Source organism: Bos grunniens, chromosome 13 (assembly GCF_055505025.1).
Source record: "Bos grunniens cultivar Pamir isolate PY7600 chromosome 13, Bosgru_T2T1.0, whole genome shotgun sequence".
NCBI lineage: Eukaryota > Metazoa > Chordata > Mammalia > Artiodactyla > Bovidae > Bos > Bos grunniens.
Window position 1 is genome coordinate 44720791 of NC_141177.1, and position 8249 is coordinate 44729039.

General features: G+C 51.3%; 1 long non-coding RNA gene across 3 annotated transcripts in view; it reads right to left on the bottom strand.

Annotated features, from left to right (window-relative positions):
- The window catches only part of LOC147360882 (uncharacterized), an 83342-nt gene extending 75591 nt beyond the window's left edge, over positions 1–7751 (bottom strand). For 2 of the 3 annotated variants that reach the window (XR_015139453.1, XR_015139454.1), the window contains exon 1: positions 7534–7727. This is a non-coding gene — a long non-coding RNA (uncharacterized LOC147360882). Of the gene's footprint in view, positions 1–7533 lie in introns of all 3 variants that reach the window. The other variant, XR_015139455.1, reaches the window with a different exon arrangement.
- Between the last annotated feature and the right edge of the window lie 498 nt (positions 7752–8249).

Here is an 8249-nt window from a genome sequence, read left to right on the forward strand (position 1 = left end):
CAGACCACACCCAGGATTACATCAGAAGCTCTGGGATAGGGCCCAGGGGGTCAGGACTTCAAACTCTCCAGGTGACTCCAGTTGGAACCAGGAAGCCCCTGATCATCTTCAGTATCCCCTCTCTTGACCTCTCCCCCTACAGCCTTCAGCAGTCCCCTGCCTGACCCCCCTTCATCTCTGCCATTAATGTAGACACTGGATTCTCCTGATGAAAAGATACCGTGAGCTCAAACATCCCTATGTTCCCTCCCTGCTGCAGAGCGAACAGTATTCTGCACACACATCAAATCCAGTTATCTTTGCTGAGCTTGCAAAACTGCAAGAGAGCTACAAGCCTCACATTGTTTTAGCCTTGTCTTAATTTTTCAGCAAAACACTCATAAGTTCACGCAGCTGCTATCAGAACATGGCTGTGACACCAACAGAAGCCACCAGGTTGGTAAGACCCCAGGGACGGCAGCCAGAACACATTTCTCCCACTCCAGCCCATATTCAGAGGTGGCTGGCCATGCATCCTGACTGTCAGGACAAAAACTCACTTTTACATTGCCTCTAGCATTCTTCTAGAAGTCACTAAGAAGAAAAGTTTGAAGGGAATTGTTTGGTTTCAACACACATTTTATTGCAAATGTCCTTGGACCTTGCCAACTAGTTTTGCGCAGTGAGCAAGGCACATCTTTTATGATTTCCATCTGTTGCGAGCTGAATGGTGGCCCCAAAAAGAACGACCAACCCCTAACCCCTGGAATCTGCAGACACGACCTCCCATGGCAAATGGAGTGATTAAATTAAGGATCCTGAGAGGAGTGGCTTTTTCTGCATTATCCTGGGCATCCCTTTAGTTCTACCAGCTCGGAGGCCACCAGCTCTCCCCAGCTGAGCAAGGGGGTTTCAGGTGGTCTTGCTTTAGGACCTGTACCCACTCTTTCCTTCCAAGGAAGGAGAAGCAAGGACATGGAGTCAGGCCCCAGGGGAGTGGAGACCTCAGTGCGGAGGCCATCCATTTCCCCAGGTCTGTTCCGTGCCATCTCCTGACAAGTCACAGCAATTAGTCGGTGGCGAGGATGGGAAGGCTGCCAGCTCTCATGTGTTCTCCCCAGCCTCTCTCTTGTTCGCTGAGCAGGCCATCGGCAGGCAGGACAGAGCTCCAAGACCCAGAGCCACAGGTCACTCCCCCAGACCTGGACGCTGAGGGGCAGGAGAGCGTGCCTTCCAACCTCTTTATGTGAATTCCCAGCACCATCAGGATGGGCAGTCCTGCTCCTCAGTCCCCTGCAGGCTGTGCCACGACACCACCTAAAGACCGAAGGCCCATGGGAAGTTCTAGAAAGATGGTGACCCTGTCTCTTCCTGGGAGAAGTGCCAGAGCTTGTTGTTGTTGTTCAGTCACTCAGTTGTGTCCGATTCTTTGTGACCCCATGGACTGCAGCACGCCAGGTTTCCCTGTCCTTCACCAACTCCCAGAGCTTACTCAAACTCATGTCCATTGAGTCGGTGATGCCATCCAACCACCTCATCCTCTGTCATCCCCTTCTTCTCTTGCCTTCAATCTTTCCCAGCATCAGGGTCTTTTCTAATGAGTCAGTTCTTCCCATCAGGTGGGCAAAGTATTGGAGCTTCAGCTTCAGCATCAGTCCTTCCAATGAATATTTAGGACTGATTTCATTTATGATGGACTGGTTTGATCTCCTTGCCCAGAGCTGCCTCTGCGCTGTCTGCAGTGGGTGATGACAACACAAAGGTCAGATGTTGCTGTCCAAACTGCCAAACAAAGCAAATCATCTCTTTTGGGGGCAGTCCCTCAACTTTTTGTTTGTAATTTTTTTTTCACAGATTGATTGATGGCTACATGGGCTGCAGCATGTGAAACTTCCCAAACCAGTGATTGAACCCATACCTCTCAACCCCCAAGTGGAAGTGTGGAGTCTTAATCACTAGACCACCAGGGAAGTCCTTTTTGTTCATAAAGTTAAAAGACCTGACAGCCCCCAAAAGGCCACAAACTCAGGGTTTGGAAAGCCATGGGGGTGGTAAAATTCGTGAAGAGAAGATTCTGAAGGGGACTGATTCTCCACTCCTAGTAGAAGTGATGCCCACAGAGGTGAGAGGGAGGTAGAAAGAGAATTTTCACCCCAAAACTTCCTTTGTCTGGTCCTAAGATACGTTTTATCTTGCTCCTTCTGCTCCTCAGTTTGCCCAGCAGTGTAATGGGTATGGCCATTGTGATGAAACTTCAGGAGGTCAGGTCTGTCAGTGGCTGGTCTCTTCGGCCCCATCTCAGCTCTGGGCAGGGGCTATGGAAGGTACAGAAGATGGAGAAGGTGGAGAAACCCATGTTTCAGCCCCGCTCTGCTTGTCTACAGCACATCATTGGTCCCAAGGACTCTGTGTCCCCACCTGAGAGCAGATGGAGCCCTGAGGGTACCTGTCCTTTTGTGCCCACAAGCACCTCAGGGACCCCAGCTCTCCTCCTGCTGACCTGGTGGAGGAGGACGGCCACTAGTTCACCTCAGGAAGAGAGGGGAGGGACGGCCGTGCACAGCACAGAGTTGAGACACAGCTGGGTCTACATGTGGGCTTGTCACTCACAGCCAAGAGTACATGGTGGAAGAGACAGTGGGTGATTTCAAGGTTGGTTCAGAAAAGCCAATGCAGCGTCCATCTTATATGCAGGAGCCCTTGATTCTGAGGGCCTGAGCCTTTACCTACCGCCAGGCCACACGGAGAGGGTGTGCATAGTCCTGGTCGGTAGCCCCGCCCAGATCCAGCCACCACGTGGGAAGGGCAGGTCCTCCCGGTGATCCAGCCTCCAGCCATGGAGTCTTCCCCAGACTGGATTCTCCTTCCTCCCAGAAAAATGGGAGAAGTTAAGGCCTCCAATGTCAGGAAGCAGACACAAGCCATCCTCACCAGGTCCTGTCTGGAATCCCGAGCCCCAGCGTCTGCAATCATAAAGTGGCCATCCAAGGCTGCTAGGCTTTGTGACACAGAGGTAGAGCCCGGGTCATCTTCCACTTGCCAATGGTTTACCGTGCTCATACACTGTGGTGTTGTTCAATCACTGTTTGAAACCCCATGGACTGAAGCACTCCAGGCTTCCTTGTCCTTCCCCACATCCTGGAGCTTGCTTAAACTCATGTCCACTGAGTCAGTGATGCCCTCCCACCATCTCATCTTCTGTTGCCCCCTTTTCTTCCTGCCTTTAATCTTTCCCAGCATCAGGGTCTTTTCTAATGAGTTGGCTCCTCACATCAGGAGCCAAAATATTAGAGCCTCAGCATTAGTCCTTCCAGTGAATATTCAGGGTTGATTTCCTTTAGGATTGACTGGTTTGATACAGTGTGCCTGGCTCTATTCTGGGCACTAGGGACACAAAGATGAAGAAAACCGAGCCTGTCTTTAAGGACAAAGTCTTGTATGGGAGTTGATGTGTAGCCCACACGAAAGTTAATGGTGCTGTGTGTGCAGGAACCGTCCAGAAACCTAGAGGAGCTAATTCTGGTGGGGAATCTAGAGGGGCTTCCTGGAAGAGGCATCCAGAAGTACAGAAAGGTAGATATTGCCCTGTTTTCTCCACAGAGAATCAGAAGCTGCATAGCACAGTTAAGTTATTGGGATACAAGTTGCAGCAGTGGCTGCTGAGCCCATAAAATCCTACTGAGGCATGTCTGTGCCAGAGGCCCCACCACCACGCTTCTCGACAACACCTGCCTCCCCCACAAGCCTTTGCTCAATTCCAGAAACATGTCAAACTCCTATCACCTTCTCAAACACCCCTCCCACTGGCTAGAACACTGTTCCCACCACTCTTCTTCAAACTTAGCTGTATTTTCCCCGGGGTCGCCTCAGAAAGCACCCCCATCCCCCATATACAGCCCCCCTCCTTCTCTCTCACACCCACCACATCTGCAAGCTTGTAGTCCACTTGTTCACCTGTAGCCTCCCCGGACAGACTGCACACTCCATGCGGGTGAGAACAGGACTGTTTGGTTGACCTTTACACTCAGCACCTAGCACATTACTGACCACCCAGCCGGCCCTCTGTAAACGGTGCTGGAAGAACAAGCCCAAGGATGAATGAATGGCCCCAGCCTTGGGCTTCAGATCTGTCCTCATCTCTGATTTGCTGATTAGCTTTTTCCTGGCTCCTAATGTCACCACCAGTCATGAGACTACTGGAACCCATCCCACTTAGGGACATCTCTCTGCCACCTCATACTGGCCTTAGGAGCTCCCCCATCTGTAAACACAGCCCTCCTAGACTGGGGCTTCCATCATCCACCTGGAATCACCCTGCAAACCTCTCCCCACAGGGGGCCAGGACCCCAGTTAGCAATCACGTCAGCCCCGACACAGGGCTGCGTCATAGCAAAGGGGACAGTGAAGGAAGGGCTTCTCAGAGCCAGGACAAAGGAAAAAAGTCCCACAAGCCACAGAGCATCTCTAAGTGCCAGAGAGCCTCCTCCTCTAGCCTGGAGGAGATCACATGCACCAACATATTCACACTTAGACAAGAAAGGGTTTCATCAGATTTGACAAGGTCGCGTGATGTCATTCCACTGAATCGTTCCAGAGATGACAAAATCAAAGAGCAAATAGGGAGACTGGCTTCCCTAGAGATGCCAGGATGGAAGAGGGCTATTCGCAAAGAATAGTGAACTGGTCTTACCGTGATTCTCAGGCCAAGGACTGACTGGGTGGGGGTCCGTGGCTTTCCCTTGAAATGGTTTTCCTTATGCATTAACTTTGCCTTCTTTTTACCGGGAAGACCTGCAGGACGATGGCTGTGGAGGCGAGCTGTGGCTTCTCTTGGCACTGGCCCTGAAATCAACATAAAGCCCAGGATGCCTGACATCTGGGAGGAGAGATTGTGGACGCCAGGCTCTGCCTGCTGGGGGGGGCCTCAGCGACACTGCCCCTTGGGTTGTGCCACCGTCTTAATAAACACAAAGCCCATGTGTCACATCTACATACAGCCAGGAGAGTTTTACACAGAATCACTCAACAGGAATGCAGATGGCTACCACTCATCACAGCTCAGCTGGGCATGATTTCACAAGCAAACTAGGACCGTCTCTCACATCCAAGGGCCCTATGTTGATTTCAGGGCCAGTGCTGAAAAAGGACACAGCTCAACTCCACAGCCATCATCCTGCAGGTCTTCCTGGTAAAAAGAAGGCAAAGTTAATCATAAGGAAAACCATTTCAAGGGGGAACTACAGACACCCAGCCAGTCACTTCTGTGGCCTGAGAAGCAAGGGAAGACCAGATCACTAATCTTCACTTGCCCTCTTACATGCTGGCACTGACTGAGTCGCTGATCAACAAGAGTACATCAGAAAGACCTAGGATCCAGCCCTGGCTCTGCCCCTCACCAGCTGTGTGTCTGTGAACAAGTGACTTCCCTTCTCTGTGCCTCCATTTATCTTCTGTAAGATGAGGATAATCATAGTAGCTTTTTCAAAGGGTAGTGAGAAGAGTAAATGAAATAGAACTCAGTCCCCACACAAGAAGTACTCACTGAGCACCTACTAGGTTCCACATGCCATTCTAGGTGATCAGGGAAGAAATACACCAGGGAAGAAAATAGACAAAGATCCTTGCCCTCGTGGAGCCTGTATTTGGGTTTGGATAGATTAACAATAAGCAGCGAGCCTAATAAATAAGTATCAATACACTCTGTAGACGGTGATGACTGCTCCAGACAAGAGAATATAAGGTGAGCCAGGTGGAGGAAACACGGCCACTTCGTCCTTCCTACAGCAGTTCCGAGCAACAGGTTGGAGAGGCCATCTGTAGGTTTTCCAATCAACTGCTCAACTGAGCCCTGCTTACAGCGGCTCCCGCCAAGACACCAGCCATGAGAAGAAGCCACCCTCCAAACTGGCCCACCCACCAGCTGAGTACAACCGAACGACCTCAATGGATGGGCACGAAGCAGAATTGCCCAGCTGAGCCTGGCCTGAATGTCCGACCCACAAAACCATGAGATACCATAAAATGACTGTCGTTTTAAATCACCAGGCTGGGGAATGGCTGGTTACATAACAACAGATAATCAGAACTGAACAGGGATAGGGGGCTTTATATAAAGCATATAAACTCCTAGTCCAGCTGCCACAAAGTGCGCTCAGACTGTATCATCCCTGTTATTATCCCACCTGGACCCAAGAGCACAGCCTGCTCGGCTTTGGCGCCTGTGGAATCCAGGAGGAGACACGAGTCCGCTTGCCTCCCTTCCTCCATTCCTTACACCCCGTCCTGGCCTGTCCTTTCCCACTTCTCCCCACATTTCATTCTGTCTCCACTTCATTCTCTCCACATCCTTCTTTTCTCGTCACAGTCCTCTGCTCCCTCCTCCTCCCTCCCCAGCACCTCACACCCTGGAGCCTCACCCCCACTCGGAGCCAAGCCTTCCTCCATTCGTCTACGTTTCTATTTTCTCCAGGATGAAACAGGACCAAGTGCAGACGCGTCCTTGAACATCCCATCAGGGAGGAGGGATGACACATGCTTTCTAGAAGAAAGGAGAGCAGGCCGCCTTGATTACTCCCCTGAGAAACTTCAGAACTTGGGACATTTCAAATTGACATGAAAGAGCCACAGGCAAGGTCACTGGCAGCTATTTCCACCCAATCTGGGCTTTAACCAGCTCTTCTGTCCCCGTCACAGGACGCTCCTCTCAGAGAACTCTGGCCTTTTCCCTGAATCGCAAGAACAAGTGCTGCTGGCCCCCCGGGCACAGGGGGATAAAGGATGCACCACACGTGGTTGCCCTCCCCCACCTCCATGAGGCCAGAACTGGCCACAGTGGCCCCTGCTGTGAACGACCTTCAAGTGAGAGCAATGTGCCCTAACGTGGCAAAGATTCCTCAGCCTGGCTGTGCATTAAAAGAATCTAAAGTGAAAAAGACCTTGATGTTGGGAAAGACTGAAAGCAGGAGGAGAAGGGGGTGACAGAGGATGAGACGGTTGGATGGCATCACCGACTCAATGGACACAAGTTTAAGCAAGCTCCAGGAGATGGCGAAGGACAGGGAAGCCTGACATGCTACAGTCCATGGGGTTGCAGAGTCAGACACGACTGAGTGACCGAACTGAACCGAAAGTGAAAAATGAAAGTGTTAGTCACTCAGTCATGTCTGACTCTTTAGGATCCTATGGACCATAGCCCTCCAGGCTCCTCTGTCCATAGGATTCTCCAGGCAAGAACATTAGAGTGGGTAGCCATTTCCTTCTCCAGGGGATCCCCCTGACCCAGGGATCAAACCCAGGTCTCCTGCATTGCAGGCAGAGTCTTTACTGTCTGTGCCACCAAAAGAATCTAGGGAGCAGGTAACAAACATCCAGATGCCAGAACCCACCCTGAACACACTGAATCAGCCTCTCTGGGGCTGGACTCCAGGCGGCCAACCCAGTACCTTCCTGCTGTTCTCTGAGAACCAGGAACTTTGCATCTAGAAACGACAAAGCACCAATCCCTCCCTGCTTCACAGACCAGACTTTTCCCACCCAGTTTAAGCAGCAGGGTACCTCTCAGTGGCTCCTGTACCTCTTCCTGTTGTGCCTGCTGGCTGCTCCCCTCTGGCTTCAGATGACCAGGAAGGCTGTGCAGAGAGAAACATGTGACTTTCCTTCGCCCAGCAGCTGGCTGAGCAGGTGGCCGTTGTCAAGATAGGAGCGTTCTCTTCCACTTCATCAGAGAGAATGGAGGATGTCTTGAAGCTAAGGCTTGACTCCCATCTGCTCCCCAAGATAAGTGCAGCCTGCTTTCTCTGGCCAAGAGTTGAACAACTGGCAAGGAGAGTCTGGCTCACACCTGCTTTGTGGGAAAGCTTTCACCCTTGCTAAGTCGGGTTTAGACCCCAATCCCATGGTTTGGGAAAGCTTTTTAGCAGCAGAATCAGGGTTTTATTTGGGAATCCCACACTCCAGACAGTTAACAAAGAACTACCCTGATTGACGCTCCAGGTCTTCCTTGCGGCCATTCTTCTTCTGTCAACGCATCAGCAGCTCCCGGGCCGCCTGGTGCTCACAGCTTCCAGGAAACCCAGTTCTGTGCTGCTTCATTCACTCGGTGATTTCCGTGAGATTCAGAATATGTCTGGAGCTCTTAAAATGGCCCAGCAGAATGGAGGATCGTGCTCATTCACCATCTACGGTCACCCAGGACAGATCAGAAAATCGAGCTTGGTGCGCACGTACGCACACACACATACACTATGGGGAGACAGCAAATTAGAAAAGAT